Source organism: Palaemon carinicauda, chromosome 13, assembly GCF_036898095.1.
Source record: "Palaemon carinicauda isolate YSFRI2023 chromosome 13, ASM3689809v2, whole genome shotgun sequence".
Lineage (NCBI taxonomy): Eukaryota > Metazoa > Arthropoda > Malacostraca > Decapoda > Palaemonidae > Palaemon > Palaemon carinicauda.
The window spans coordinates 21,420,543-21,438,042 of NC_090737.1; the positions used below are offsets into that span (position 1 = coordinate 21,420,543).

The following is a 17,500-nucleotide window of genomic DNA, read 5'->3' on the forward strand; positions in this document are numbered from 1 at the left end:
TAGTGAATAGAAATAAAAGGAAAATGAAGTTATATAAAGCTACAACTTCGCCTATCCATTTCTAGTATCAACTGAACAAAGAGGAAAATAGAAAAATAGTGAAAAGGAATAAAAGGAAAATGAAGTTATATAATGCTAAAAACTTTCCTATCCATTTCCAGTATCAACCGAACAAAGAGGAAAATGAAAAAAAAATAGAGAAATAAAAGGAAAATGATATTATATAAAGCTACAAACTATCCTCTCCATCTCTAGTATCAACTGAACAAAGAGGAAAATTAAAAAAAAAAAAAAAAAAAAAAAAAAAAAAAAAAACGGAAAATGAAGTTATCACCCTCTACGCTCTGCCGTAATGAACACACCCGAGATAAAGCGTGTCACGCGAATCATCTGGTAATAGATTCGCCAATTGATTCTCTTAACAGCCGTTCTCTCGGAGTCATGTCGAACACAGAGAAATATACATTTTGCTAAACAGCCATGAAGGTGCAAGCGTATGATAACGGATTCACACTCTCGTGTCGATTTCGTCCGTGGCATGCAATGCAGCGGATGCCCCAATGCAGGCCAGGTGATAGATAGACGGGTTCTTCGTGCTGACCACTCCGCTGTGGTCTGAATTACATTGCCTTTGCGATTCCTAATACACACGTTCTCTCTCTCTCTCTCTCTCTCTCTCTCTCTGGTTGCTAGTACATGTAGCATATGTATTGTATGCACCTTTTCTTTATTATATGTTGATGTCTTGGGTGTTGTTAAAGCAGGTCTATATATATTATATATATATAATATATATATATATATATATATATATATATATATATATATATATTATCCTTCCCTCCTACCGCTATTGACGTGAAGGGCCTCGGTTAGATATCGCATCCCTCTATATATATATATATATATATATATATATATATATATATATATATATATATATATATATATATATATATATATGTATATATATATACACATTTATATATATATATATATATATTATATATATATATATATATATATATATATATATATATATATATTAGTTTATATATATGCGTAAATGTAAGGATATTAGGCACACATAAATGTATATATGTCTGTGTGTGTGGTGTGTGCAATCAACAAGCCTTAATTACGTTTGCAATACCCTATTATCACTTACGTAGACACACCTACAGAAGATATGCACCAGCAGACAGAGAGAGAGCCTCCCATACGTATCATTACCATCATCGTATTTCCTTTCAGATCAGCCCCATCGTTCTTTCTTTCAGTTTTGGTAATTACCCAGTTCTGGTTTTATTGAGTGTCTGCGTTGACAGAAAAAGCGTCACACCGCAGGATGGAAGTGAGAGAGAGACCTCCTAGCCCCCCCCCCCCCCCCCCCAACTTTGTTAACTCCTTTTCTCACGTAATAACCCGATCATATCTTCTAATGGCTCCGGAAGTCTTGTCGTACTGGGATCGCGGGACGTTCTGCCTCGTTACGCCGGCGACCAATCAAAAGACTTTTCCTTCAATAGCGCGATGTATTTCGCGATTTTGATTGGTGGACGGATATGGGATACTACCTGGGTGGGGCTTTCCAGGAGATCTGCAGTAGTTCAGTTAGCAGCTTGTTGGTGTACGCGAAATAATAAGGGCATTTGAGATGATTATTATACTTTGATGGTGATGGAGATGGGTTTGAAGCTGTTGAGTTGATCAATTACCATTATGTGATGTTGGCAGTTCCTCTCGTCCGTGGTAACGTCACGTACGTTGATGTATAGGCAAATCCATCTTTTTTTCCTGCTTGATGGAAGGGTTATGACACGCTCGAAACGACCAAATGGTGTTTATGGTTCGTTGTTGTCTTATTCTTTTGTTGGCCTGGCGTCGGCGAAGTGAAACACTTGAACTCTCAGTTGTCATATCCTATGTTCTGTTCCTGGAATTAGTTAGTTGCGATCAGTTTGTTTGACTTAGTGATTGTGTCCATGGTTTGTCTTAGAACGGGGAAATTGAAGAATTGGGTACGAAGGATAGTAGGAGCAATGTTGATTAAGCTTCTAGTGTCTTATATTAAAATATTCTAATACGGAGTGATTTCAAGGTGAGACAAAGAACCTATTATCAGTCATTAGGATCAGTATCATTATCACTGATATCATCATAATCAACAATAACAAAGTATTGCAGTAGTTATGTCAATAGTCTCGAATTATTATGTTTTTCTGTTAGACTTCTTGCTGTCAATATTCTTGATTCGAGTGAACATTATGGGAGCAATCATAAAAAAGAAAAATAGTAGTTATATCAAAAGACGCGAAATATAATTGTTTACTAGACCTCTTGAACTGTGCCATTATTTTCCATTCCAGTTAACATTATTGGAGCAAATGTGTTATTACCGAAAAAAAAAATATAGATTTCATAGGAGCTCAGGGATTTACTCCAATGTGGTTATTTGAGAACCACATCCTGACGACAACTCGTTATTTATATCTGATCATTTTTTTTTTTCATAATTGCCTAACCACTACGTTATGATACTTTATGCGTTCTCACCGATAATCGTTTGATTTGTGACAATGTTTGATAAAGATTTTAGATCCACAATCCATTTACCTTTGTACCATCTTAAGGAATATATGCGATAGTTCCGGTTTTAACAGCACTGAGTTCAATGTATTAGCTGTTTCGGCTGTAATTTATAACTTCATAGCCACAGCCTCTGTACCATGGTTTTCCACTGTCTTAGGGTAGAATTCTTTTGTTTGAGGGTACCCTCGGGCACACTATTCTAACTTATTTCTCTTCTTCCTGTTTATTTAAAGTTTTTATAGTTTATATAGATATGTTTATTTTAATGTTACTGTTCTTCAAATATTTTATTTTTCTATGGATCGTTTCCTCTCTGGGCTACTTTCCCTGTTGGGGCCCCTGGGCTTATAGCATCCTACTTTTCCAACTTGGGTTGTAGCTTAGCTAGTATAATAATAATAATAATAATAATAATAATAATAATAATAATAATAATAATAATTGCCCGATCCTCTAATACAAGCCATTTTTAGGTTTTTTGTGTCATATGTTTTCGTTTTGTACTGCTGGCATCTATTCTTGAGTCTTTCAATGGATGGGAATAGTTTTTGATTGCACATTCTTTCTGTTCTTGTTATCTGAATAGACGATTGATAGATTGTGGAATTTTTTTTTTTTCGAAATTGTCATAGAATTTAATCTTAATTTGAAGTCATTCTCAGTGTGGTAGGTCATTCGAGAAGGTGGTGTAGAACCATGTGGGTTCCATATACGTTCCTCCTTCTGTAAGAGGATAATGCCGTCAGTACACCTCGTGCGATGAACAGTAGGCATTACTTTATTTTGAAAATTCTTTCGATCCCTGTCTGCACCTGCTTTATATCTTTATATTTCCCTTCCATTCTTGCTTCCTGCCTTTCAAATTTTTGTCCAACCTCTACTAATTTATACTAGAGAAACTTCTGGATTTTACCCTATGTTGAATGGCCTCACAGTCCCCAGCGCCTGGTTACATAATCCAAATTCACAAATCTAATCCAATCCATTCTAGATACATCGGTTATTGGTGCAGTTTTGTACGGGTTTCTTCAGTCCTGTGTAGTCAAATATGAAACAGAAATATTGAACTGGTAATTGCGAACACTCAAGTTAATAGCACCTATTCTTTTTAGCCTTAATTGGTTAAAAAAATACGTAGTTTTTTATCATATACTGTTTATCTAAAGTAGAGTAATTTATAATTTATAATCAGACTCGAAATATATAGGAAACTAGAATGTAACCTTAAACTAATCTATAAGTTCTGTATATAGAAGTGCAATCGTTTCTAGTATAGGAAATATTTATTTTAATGTTACTGTTCTTAAAATATTTCATTTTTCAGTATTTACTTTCCTCACTGGACTATTTTCCCTGTTGGAGCCCCTGGGCTTATAGCATCCTGCTTTTCCAACAAGGGTTGTAGCTTTGCAAGTAATAATAATAATTATAATTAATTAGGATACTTTCTTGTATGTAAAGGAATAGAACGTACAATTTTGTCTGAAACTTGAGGCGAGATAGTAATCAGTCTTTGATTTTACTAACAATGTTTGCTTAGTATTACAGTGAATACGTCGCACTCAAATGTTATTAGCAGTTTTCTAGTAAAATCTTTTTCAGAGGGATTTTGATAAAACTTCTGGTAGCTTAACATGACTGCTGTAGGTTTCAAAGAACTTATGTACTATATAACTTTCCATAGACATTTAAATCTGTAGATGCTATATTTTTTTATCAATGTCAGGTAGATCATTAACGCAATAATCTTTAGTTAAGGTAAAAATTAAGTAAACTTCAAACACTTAATGAATCTGACTTTCTAGCCACCATAGTAATGTATTTAACACAATGAACGTAATGAATGAATATAAAGGTTTCCTCTTTCTCTTCTGAAAACGACCCTAACATCTGTATTTTGTTAAAGATCAAATATTCAAGAATGATATGGATACGAAGATAGGGATTATCATCGTTATTATGCAGGCTGTTTTAAGAAAGCTTATGCTAATAGAGATATTTTTAAGTAGTGGGATCGTCAGAGCCTGATGCACACGTTGAACTATACCGTATTTATATAATCAATTTGGCCTTTTGAGCGAGAAGCTTTCCTCTGTTACTAGAGCTTTTCGTTGTTTAGTGTCCCTCCTCTGCAGCTCTCCTGTTTCCTCAGCGGAAATGAGCGAATAGGAAAAGGAAGAGAATTGTAAAAATAAAAGTGGAATTATTCCCTATTCCATCACTGCATCGGTTACGACTCCCTTTCCCCAATTGACAGGAAAGGATAAAGAAAGAAATCAGGTATCCGGTTCACAGAAGGTGAATCGACTCTACTCTTTTTTTTCATCATTTTTTATTTTTGACATTTTTCTTTAAATTGTTGAATCGTATTTTTTTTTCTGTGTGTTTTTTCATTCACGGAGTTTTGCCTTCATACATAGGCCGGACGGAAGCTAATCACTTCCTGCTTTTACGACGTGTTATTTTGAGTTTCTTTATTCCAAGCGCCTATCTTTTTTTCAAAAGCGTTGCAGTCCCACGGGCTGGTGTAAGCGCCACCTAAAAGTTACTTAATTTTTGTCTTTTGTAAGTGGACGATTTAATATATATATATATATATATATATATATATATATATATATATATATATATATATATATATATAAACATATATATAAATATATATATATCATATATATATATAAATATATATATATATGTATATATATATATATATATATATATATATATATATATATATATATATATATATATATATATATATATATATATATACATATATATATATAAAATCATGCCACCAGGCGTAGCCACCTTGCCTTTCATTTGAAAGGACTAGGGTTCTATACCAGTATGAGGTAGAAAATTGTTTCTATTTGAGCAGGATATTGTGTTGATTTTCATCCACACACTCAAACACTCGCGCGCGCGCGCGCACACACACACACACACACACACACACACACACACACACACACACACACACACACACACACACACATATATATATATATATATATATATATATATATATATATATATATATATATATATTTATATACACAGTAGTTATAGTTATAGTGAACGACGAAAGCGAAGATCATTACTACATATCCATTTATATAGGCCACATTTTTTTTATTACCACGAACTTCTGACCTGTCTTTAATATCGCTTCGGAGGGTCGCAGTTATGTTGAGCAATTCAGTCTTCCACTTCTTTATGGCTTCTATCGTTCCACGGGATCCATAATCTATTCACCAGTCTATCCACCCATTATTAGCAATTGGGGTCAGAAATAAGGAGGCCAGCAGGACTAAACATTTAAAACCTCATTGGTCGAGTCCTTCATCACCACGATATTATTATCCCGGCGATCAATGGTGCAATTACCGTGAGGTCATTAAGAGAATTATATCATTTGGTGTATTATCACCTTTGCATCAGTCTACCTTTCATCTTCCCTTCTGTTCGGTGGTCTGTCCTGGTTTTTTTTCTTATCGTTGCTGTTTTATTTCCCATAGGAAGGAAGCATTGATCGTTTGATAATCGAGGAGATTGTAATTATATATATATATATATATATATATATATATATATATATATATATATATATATATATATATAGATAGATAGATAGATAGATAGATAGATAGATAGATAGATATACATAATGTAAATACATATATATAAATATACAGTATGTATATATATAAATGTATATATATATATATATATATATATATATATATATATATATATATATGTATGTATATATATATATATGTATATATATATATATATATATATATATGTATATATATATATATGTATATATATATATATATATATATATATATATATATATATATATATATATATATATATATATATATATTTATTTAAATGCACACACACACATATATGCTTATGCAGATGATGCTACTCTCTGTGCATCAATTCCATCTTCTGAATGTAGGTCTGAGGTGGCTTAAGGGATCTAGCTAAAATTAGTGCATGTTGCAAAATATGGGGCGTGAAGTAGGTCAAGGACAGTTGCTCCTCAACATTCGGATCTCATCATTCATAATGTTTTTTAACTGTATGACTTTTAACATTTTGGTTGTGATTCTCGACAGCAAATTTACTTTTGAGAAACACTTGGTTTATCGAGAAAGGCTTTTAAGATTTTCGGTGAGCAATCTATTCTGAAGAAGTGTTTTAATTCTTTCATTCTATCTTGTTTCGAGTATTGTTCTCCTATCTGGTCTTCAGCTGCCGATTCTCATCTTAATTTGTTGGTCAGGAACTTACGGTCTATCAAATTCCTTATTCCTGATCTAGATATTAATCTCTGGCACAGTCATTCACTTAGTTCATTTTGCATGTTGCATAAGATTATTTTATAATTTTGACCATCTTTTACATTCAGATCTTCCCGGACAGTACCATCTTGTTTGTAATACTATGTATACAGTTATTTCTGTCAAGCCTTCTCCCCCACGAGGCTCAGTACTACACTGTGTTCTAGAAGTTTTATTCCAGCTGTGACCAAGTTGTGGCATTATCTTCCTAATCGGGTTGTTGAATCTAGAACTTCAAAAGTTCAAACTTGCAGCTAATGTTTTCATGTTGAACAGGCTGACATAAGTCTTTTTATAGTTTACATATAAAAGATCTGTTTTAATGTCGTTACTACTACTGAAATTTTTTATTCAAATTATAGTTTTTATTTCCTTATTTCCTTTCCTTACTGGTTTATTTGTCCCTGTTGGGACCTTTGGGCTTATAGCATCTTGCTTTTCCAACTAGCCTTGTAGCTTAGGTAGTTATATATATATATATATATATATATATATATATATATATATATATATATATATATATATATATATATATATATATACTCATAATCATCAGTTGTTACTAGTGCACTGCAGTATAAAGCCCACAGTCATGACCTTCAACTCGCTTCTGTTTATGGTCTTTCTGTGCTAGTCCACACCACAAATTTTCTTAGTTTGTTAATCCATTGTCTTCCCTTTCTTCCCCTACTTCTTTTTTTAATATCTAGGGACCCATGTTGTTATTTGTGATGTCCATCTATTGTTACTCATTTCACATTATATATCCTGCCCATGGTCCATATCTCTTTCTTACAAGTTGTTAGAATATCCTCTACTTTAGTTTCTTCTCGTATTCATGTTGCTCTTTTTCTCTCTCTTAGTGTTATTCCCATCATTATTCATTCCATAGCTATTTGTGTTGTAACTAGCTCATGACTTAATGCTTTACTAAGGCCCGAAGTTTCTGATGCATATATTAATACTAGTAGGACCATCTGATTAAATGCTCTTATTTTATAGAGAAAAATCTCACTTTTCACCAAAAGCTCTCCGTCCTATGCTTATTTTAATTTCGGCCTCATGACGTGGGGAAACACTGTCTCTCCTAGGTACGTATACTCGTTAAAATTCTTTAGAGGTTAGCCCATAATTCATATTTGTTACCACTGCGTTTTCATTTAACATCATCTTAGTTTTATTCATATTAATTTTCGTCCTACATTTCTGCTTTCTGAATATGCTAAGTTGTTGAATGTCAACTTCTAAAGCTTGCCTGCTCGCTTGATTGATTAAAGTGTAGGAGACCTTATATTCTGGCTGTGATTTTTGTAAATATTTTATATATTATGGAGAGTAAACTTATTGGGTGGTAATTTTTCAGGTCTTGGTGTCTCGTTTTTTTTTTTTTTTTTTTTTTTTTTTGTGAATTATTATAATGATAGTCTTTCCAAGCTGTATTTATAGAGTTTTCATGCAGACATTTTATGTAAGGGTCAGCGAGATTTACTATCCTGAAATTTCCTCTTTATTATTAAATAAATTGTTAGGCCATCTTCTCTTCTGCTTTGCCTAATAACCTGCATATATATATATATATATATATATATATATATATATATATATATATATATATATATATATATATATATGTATATATACATACATATATATGTGTATATATATATATATATATATATATATATATATATATATATATATATATATATATATGTATGTATATATACATACATATATATGTATATATATGTATATATATATATATATATATTATACATATATACTATATGTCCGTGTATGTATATATATTTACTGTTCAATACACGTTTTCTAGTTTTATTGCGATAAGTATGAAGAGAGAGAGAGAGAGAGAGAGAGAGAGAGAGAGAGAGAGAGAGAGAGAGAGAGAGAGAGAGAGAGAGAGAGAGAGAGAGTAATGGGCAGGTGTTTTTCTCTTGTCTAATCAAAATGACATTTCCTATCAAAATAATCGCAGTGTTACTGGGTACCCTAAGGCACAATAGTGTGGTGATGTTTGAATGTGCAAAACGATCCAGACTGTTTTATATTGATTTTTTTGTAGGATGTTTATTTTAATTATATATATTTTTTTATTTCTTACATTTATGTTATATTTTATTCACGAAACTTTAGTAAGATATGTAATACTTACTTTTAGTAGCGATTGTTTATTTTTTTTTCTATGTATTTCTGTGGGTGGATGATATATTGGAAAACGCAATGTTCTTAGAATTTGTGGTCAAGTGTGTTAATATGATATCCACTTCATTACTAGTTAATTCATCTTTCATTATGCACGCTCTCTTGTACATAAGGACATTCTTCAAGGTCTTCTTTGGATCGTCTCTAACAGAAATGGCATCTCTTTTAAAAGTAATTGGTAGGTAGTAGGTTGGCCTGGGCACCAGCCGCCCGTTGAGATACTACCGCTAGAGAGTTATAGGGTCCTTTGATTGGCCAGACAGTACTACAGTGAATCCTTCTCTCTGGTTACGGTTCTTTCCCTCTGCCTACACATACACCGAATAGTTTGGCCCATTCTTTACATATTCTCCTCTGTCCTCATACAACTGACAACACTGTGATTATCAAACAATTGCTCTGTAATTGTTCAGTGGCTACTTTTCTCTTGGTAAGGGTAGAAGAGAGACTTTAGCTTTGGTAAACAGCTCTTCTATGAGAAGGACACTCCAAAATAAAACTATTGTTCTCTAGTCTTGGGTAGTGTCATAGCCTTTGTACCATGGTCTTCCACTGTCTTGGGTTACAGTTCTTTTGCTTGAGGGTACACTCAGGCCCACTATTCTAATTTCTCTTTCTCGTGTTTTGTTAAAGTATTTATAGTTTATTTAAGAAAATTTTATTTTGATGTTACTGCTATTGAAATATTTTATTTTCCCTTGTTTCCTTTCCTCACTGGACTATTTTCCCTGTTGGAGCCCCTGTGCTTATAGCATCCTGCTTTTCCAACTAAGGTTATAGCTTAGCAATTAATAATAATAAAAGTTACTTTCTCTTTCAATTTCGCAAATTTTTGGGGCCGCATCGTTCATTTTAGAGAAGATTATATTATTTACTGACTGCAATCCAAATAACTGGATTGGGGAGAAATGGAATATGGGAGAGTGGCATAGGATTCGTGTTGGCAACAATGGTTCGGTGGCAGGCCGATTACGACAATTACCTTCAGAATTTACTTCATGACGAATGATTTCTTCGTTTCTCTGTAATCATAAATTACGCATTGTGCGAACGACTTTTTGTGTGTGACAAAGAAGACGTGACAGAGTGACGGCTGCCTAAAATACCCTCATTTTTGTTGTTGTTTGGTTGGGGGTTAGGAGGAAATGGGGTCCCCTGTTGAAGGTTTTTGTGTACCCGAGCGATTTCGTGTTGGCAATACTGTCGACGGGGAAATTGGTGTACCTGGGCGTGTTTGGTTGATTGATGGGCTTGCCTTTTTTACCGTGAGAGAGAGAGAGAGAGAGAGAGAGAGAGAGAGAGAGAGAGAGAGAGAGAGAGAGATATTCGTTTAAAATTAAACATTTGTATTGTATCGTAGCTTAAAAGTTTAATTTTCATATGGCAAATGCAATGTCATCAACTCATGGTAAGTTGTGTGTGCGCATGTATATATATATATATATATATATATATATATATATATATATATATATATATATATATATATATATATATATATATATATATAGTGTATGTGCATATATAATTTTATGTATGTACACATAATTGTATGTATATGTGTGTATATGTGTATGTATGTATATTATATATATACATATATATATATATATATATATATATATATATATATATATATATATATATATATATATATATGCCATGCATATGCTTGAAGGTTCATATGTTGAACTATAGATGTGAAAAATGTGCAAAAAAAAAAAAAAATCCACATTATCTTCATATACTTACACAGGTTGCTCACAGGCACCGAACCTGATTACACGGGTATCATGCTATTCATCTTTGATTATGCACGCTCTCTTGTACATATGGACATTCTTCAAGGTCTTCCTTGGCTCGTCTCTTACAGAAATAGCATCACATTTAATAGTAATTGGTTTCACAATGCTTAGATTGAAAAGCTCAGGAGAGGCCTGCTTCTTGGAAACCAAATTTCTGATCGTTTTAGAATATCGCACAGAGCCTGGTTATTACCGTGTGTGTGTGTATATATATATATATATATATATATATATATATATATATATATATATATATATATATATATATATATATATATATATATATATATATATATATTATATGCGTGTGTGTGTGTACAGTATATATAAGATTTTACCACTAGTGTTATTAGTTCCAGAAGCTGTCTTGAATACGCTGGTCTGATGTTGTGCTCATTATCTCTACTAAACACGAGAATGAAAATCAATAGAAACTGTTATAAGGTAACTTAATGAAAAAAACTTAACTCTTTACAGATCGAGAAATATATAACAGATTTAAGTAGTCTGATAAAACTGCTGAACAGCAGAACAAAGTTCAATATCAGGTCGATTGAAGGAAGGATAGTAACGGTGGTTTTGGAAGTGACTCAAAGATGGAGTTCGAGAAAAATGATAAGGAACGGACAACTTCTTGGAAACCGCTGCTTTAGATAAAATGGAACCTTTGTAGATGAACAATACGAAAGAAAACCATACTTGGCCACTACTGCTAAACGCAGTTGAGGTTTCTTAAATATTATTACGCTGGGGGTGGCAATAGCTAATGAACTTTGTTCGCGTGTTAAGTGTAGTAGAACAGTATTGTTAGATATTTTTCATTGTTTATTACTTCTCTCATAGTTTATTTATTTTCTAATTTCCTTTCCTCACTGAGCCATTTTTTCCTGTTGGAGCCCTTGGGCATATAACATCCTGCTTTTCCAACTAGGGTTGCTGCTTAGTTAATAATAATAATAATAATAATAATAATAATAATAGGGGTAGATGAATTATGTTTAGGCACAGAACAGGGTTATACACAGTAGTTTCAAGACTATTTCCTTCAGTTCAAACACTATCTGTTCATTTGACATGATTTGTAGTTTTTATTGAGATCAATTTCTTCATTGTAATTTCTCTATGCTTTGATGTAGAATTTGATCCTTCTCACCTTCTCCATCGATTTCTATTGTTTGACTTCTTTTTCTCTTTCCTCACATCTTGCATCACTACCAGGTGTGTTTTGAAACGCAAGGTGAATGTAGAAGTTTACCATAGCATGCTCTTTTTATTTGAAACTGAAGGTGATTATGAAAGATTCAACTGTTATGTTTTAATGCAATTTGAAAGTTATTCATGTTCTATATTTTGAATAGCATGAAACTTAGTTGATTTGGTTCAGTGTCGAGTGCGATTGATGTAGTATGGGTGAATTAACTGATAAAGTACTCGTTATAAGGGCTAAGCTGCCGTTATGAAATAGTGAGAACTATCAACATTCTCTCTCTCTCTCTCTCTCTCTCTCTCTCTCTCTCTCTCTCTCTCTCTCTCTCTCTCTCTCTGGTATTATGGGTGGTTCAAAGGTGAAGAAATAGGAAGTCTCTCTCTCTCTCTCTCTCTCTCTCTCTCTCTCTCTCTCTCACAAGTATTATGGGTGATTCAAAGACGAAGGAATACTGAAGGCAAGTAAATTCGAAAGTTGACACTTACTTCAGAGTCGCGTTTTTCAATAGATGTATTTAAGATAAACGTGTTTTCATAAAACTCAAAGTAAGCATGGCAGCCGAAGTCCTCGCGATTTCCATTTCTCCATGTAATCGTGCCCCATTCCATTACGTTGTCATGCCACTGTCCGTCATGTTACAGTCACGTCCCATTCTTTGTCTATTCCAGCGTTTGTGGCATTGGCTGGAGTGGCGTTTATTGTTCATGTAACAAGCCACTGGATCTGAGTAATTGAACAGGGTGTCCCGTTGGGTTTGCACCAGTTGCTAAGGAAACCAGTGTAAATTCAAATGCTATTCCAATCATCATAGAGAGAGAGAGAGAGAGAGAGAGAGAGAGAGAGAGAGAGAGAGAGAGAGAGAGAGAGAGCGCAATGTCAACTTGATCAAATTACTATTACAAAATTAGTAATATATATATATAAATAAATATATATATATATATATATATATATATATATATATATATATATATATATATAGATATAGATATAGATATATATATATATATATATATATATATATATATATATATATATATATATATATATATATATATTTAACTATAAATATTTTACAATTTTTTACAAAATTGTAAAAGGCTAATATATATATATATATATATATATATATATATATATATATATATATATATATATATATATATATATATATATATATATATATATACTGTATATATATACATATATATATATATACATATATATATAATGTTTGTATGTTTGTGTGCACACAGAATATAAATTCATGACCATCTTTCAAATCATTCCCCTTATATATCTTAATTCAGCATTTATGAATTCCTTTAATAAGGTTTTTTAAAGCCCCAACTTCCCTCATAATCGATAAATACGAAGATTTCAAACATTCTGAAACTCGTGTAATAATTTTTGTGCATAGCAACAGTACTGTAGTCATTGCTCAAGAACATACAGTATGCGTAGTAAGGCGTTCCCTTTGGGATACACTTGCCTGAATACCTGGTTGGGCTAACGAGAACAAATGGCTGTTAACAAACCAGCCGTTCGATGTCATTCATCAATATTACGAACCTTTACTCTAAAGACACTCATCTGTCATCATGAATCATTTGAGTTACAGCTCAATTCGTCTTCAAATTACTGATTTACAGAAACTGTAAAGTAACAATGAGTGAGAGAGAGAGAGAGAGAGAGAGAGAGAGAGAGAGAGAGAGAGAGAGAGAGAGAGAGAGAGAGAGAGAGAGAGAATTATGTTTCATTAGCATGGCTGTCATACTATTTATCATGGTAATTTTATTAACATTTTGTTAAAGTAATTATTATCCTGATCCCCCCTTGCACAATGAATCTTAAAACTAAGATATGTGTTTAAAGAATATTTGTGTTTTACAATGCATATTATTTCTATTTCGTATGAAGTGCAAATGTATTCTGGTTGCCGCCATAAAAAATACCCTTGGTTGTAATATACTTTTCGTATTCCCACTCAGTATGTATTTCCCTGTAATTTACGTTCTTGTCTTCGGACATATTGCTGTGATACCCATAAATTGAAAATTGGGTAACATAAACACAACTTTACCCAGGTATTGGGAAATACTAAGTACTATAAAATTATTTAAACTTATACCTTCTCTTAAGTTAAATGGTTATTTTTTTTTCTCAAATATTTAAATCTTTGACTGGTCTGGTTTGTCCCATACGAAAATGTTAAAGGTGGTGATATTTCTTCGGTAACAAGAATGTGTAATCAGCTGCCCAAGAAGAAATGATTGTTTGTCTGAATAATTACTTTCTTTCTGATTACAAATAGTTCTCTGTTTAGCCAATTATACTTTATATGTAGTCGATACTATACTTATAATTGCAAGCCATGTTAGGCTAGTTTTCTTTTGTTAATGTGTGGACTTAGAGTTATCATTATTTATTATTAGACAAATCCCAGATCATTCAGATCTCCATTTCTGGAGTAATATTAATAAGAGCTCTAATACTAAGTCAGCCAAAAAATTATTACGATTCATACTTTGTAATTATCAGAAATTCAAACCATAATTGACCATTTTTTAATGAATAATTCATTAGTAAATGCCGCTTACCTATTATTCATACCAGTGTTTTGTAATAGTGTCGATAATGCATTTCGTAAATATTTTTGAGCGTAAGAATCTAACATTGTGAAAAGGTAAAACATAGTTATTAGAAATTCATACCATAATTGAAGATTTTTTTACCTAATAATAATTCATTAGTAAATGCTGATTATTGTTAATTCTAGTTTGTCAATACAGTAGATAATGTATTTCATGAATAATTCAATCGTTCATGCTTAATTATTGTTAATTCTAGTGTTTGCCAATACAGTAGATAATGTATTTCATACATGATAGTTCGCGTAAGAATCTAACACTGTGAAAAGGCGAATTAGGACTTTATGTATGAGACTCCTCGCAATTGTGTATCATAATTCGAACCCTTTCTTTCCACCCTTCCTTTTTAAGAGCCAAGTCATTTATCTTGTATTTCTTAGGTATTCCTTGCATCGTTTATTGTGCAGACGACAGCCTCACACCGGAGGCTTCCTACCGGTCGATTAGCAAAATTCTCACTTTCGTGGTTTCAATTTTGATATATATTTTTCCGCGTTATCTGAAGGAGTATGAAAAGCGAGATTTGCCCAAGGCTTCGAACATGGATGCCTTGTTAAGACTATAAAATATTACCCCAGTCACCATAATTCAGTAGTTCGGCGGTTAAAGACGAGATGGAGCCGATACTCTTTGGGGCGGGAATCCTCCGGGAAGAGAAGGGGAAGTTCGCCCTTGCGGCTTCGCTGTGGGATAACATTACGTGGCGTCCGCCATCTGTTTTGCTGTTAGGCTAAAAGAGACCGAACCTAGTATTAAACGACCCAACGCTCTAATTAGAGTCTCCCCCCTTGTTGATCTAACCACAGCCGTCAACCGCGTCTATAATATAGTACTTTTTCACTCTTGATATATTGGATTAATAGTCCCTAATGACGGTGGGAGGGCATTTTGTTTGTTTTGACTATTTATGAAACAGATTGGTTATCGGAACAATCAAAGAAAACGCACTGAGGTGAAGGAGGTGGGTGGGTGGGGTGGGCAGGCTTGGGGGCGGCGGTGAGGGGGGGGGGGGGGTTTAGGGGTGTAACGTAGGAGAGATGGCGTTAACACAGAAGATGGGATGATGCTGGCCCCGGGTTTCAGGAACCCCTTCTTCATCATCTGGTGATGATCATGATGATGATGGTGATGATACCTCATCCTCCGAGATCTAATTTTGATAACGACCAATGCATGAAAGTTACAGCCGTGATTAAGGAATTATATATTGTGTTTGTACTCGGATTATTTTGATAATCACAAGCTTTTGGACGCATTAACGCCATTAATGTTCTTAAAGAAGTTTTGGGAGGAAAAATTCCTTTCGAAGTCCCCCGGGTGATTACACCACGGTTCATATATCGTATCAAATATTAGTTGCTAATTGATGTTTCGCCTTATTAGAAGGTAATATCGGTTATGTACGACGCCGCTTTGCGGCGATACCCTGAATTAGCCGACGCTCAAAACACGTTCTAGACGGGGCATGGACAGGTAAGCCCCTACTTATCCTGCAATAAAAAAGCTTGTGATATCATTACATTATTTACCCGACTTATGTTCATGAGTTTGATTAGAGAGGTTTTTCTTCATTGCATTTTTTTTTCATTTTTTATTGCATTTTTTCATTTTTTTCTTATTACATTCTTTCCTTTTTTTTCTTATTGCATTTTTGTCCTGCGCAGTCTTGTCTTATTAGATTAATCGTTGCTCTTTTTCAAGTTTTTTTATCTTTAATTATAAAATACACATTTACAATTACAATTTATTTTCCTTCCCCATTTTATCTTCGATATTTGCTTTGTTTGGCGAGTAACATGCCACTAGCGTAAGTGATTGAATTATGATGCTTCTATAAATATATTTTGTATGTTTATATTGAGTGTCAGAGTCGCAAGAGAAATCAAAATTTCTCAGATCACCTCGACTTGGCTGGTATTTTTCGTTTAAGACTAAGTCTCTCTCTATCTCTCTCTCTCTCTCTCTCTCTCTCTCTCTCTCTCTCTCTCTCTCTCTCTCTCTCTCTCTCTCTTTCTCAACCCTTTTTGTGGACCTCGAACGGGGCCATAAAATCATCCTGAAATATTTGGTTCCTTGTTATTGGAAACATTCTTTCGCTTTTGGGATTAATTCTAAACCTTATCATTTAGCATTTTCCATGGTACACATATGAGTGTCTTTGCTCGAAAAAAAATATGCATTTATATACCATCAAATATGACTTAACCTGGTTTTATTTCTCATGAACTGACAAATTGATTGTAGTTTAAAGGCTACTCATGAATAAGGCAAGAGACAGTGACATTGCCCTAGCAGCAAGGACAAGCTAGAACCAAGGAAGACCAGGCAATGGCTGCTGATGATTGAGAGATAGACCTATAGGCTACCCCAAACCCCACCATCCTTAGTTCACACGGATGCTGAGATTGCAGAGACCAAAAGAACTACGAGTTTGAGCGGGACTCGAACACCAGTCTGGCGTTCACCAGTAAGGGACGTTACCACATCGGCCATCACTTACTTTACTTTAATGGCTACTTTTCTTGTCGTATACTGTAGGGGAACCCTACTCTCTACTCTCTGTCATGGAACCAACAAAATAGACTAATAATAACATCCATTTCGTACCTCCACTGTTTGAAGTAAATATGTTAAAGCACAGAAGCAATACTGTTAAAG

General features: G+C 33.5%; 1 protein-coding gene and 1 long non-coding RNA gene across 2 annotated transcripts in view; one reads left to right on the plus strand and one right to left on the minus strand.

Annotated features, from left to right (window-relative positions):
• The window catches only part of LOC137651462 (T-box transcription factor TBX3-like), a gene marked incomplete at its 3' end in the record, with an annotated part of 396,907 nt that overhangs the window by 28,531 nt on the left and 350,876 nt on the right, over positions 1 to 17,500 (minus strand). The window lies entirely within an intron of this gene.
• Positions 1,693 to 17,500, plus strand: part of LOC137652207 (uncharacterized) — a 155,127-nt gene continuing 139,319 nt past the window's right edge. Inside the window, exon 1 of the long non-coding RNA XR_011046220.1 lies at positions 1,693 to 2,101. This is a non-coding gene — a long non-coding RNA (uncharacterized lncRNA). The remainder of the gene's footprint in view (positions 2,102 to 17,500) is intronic.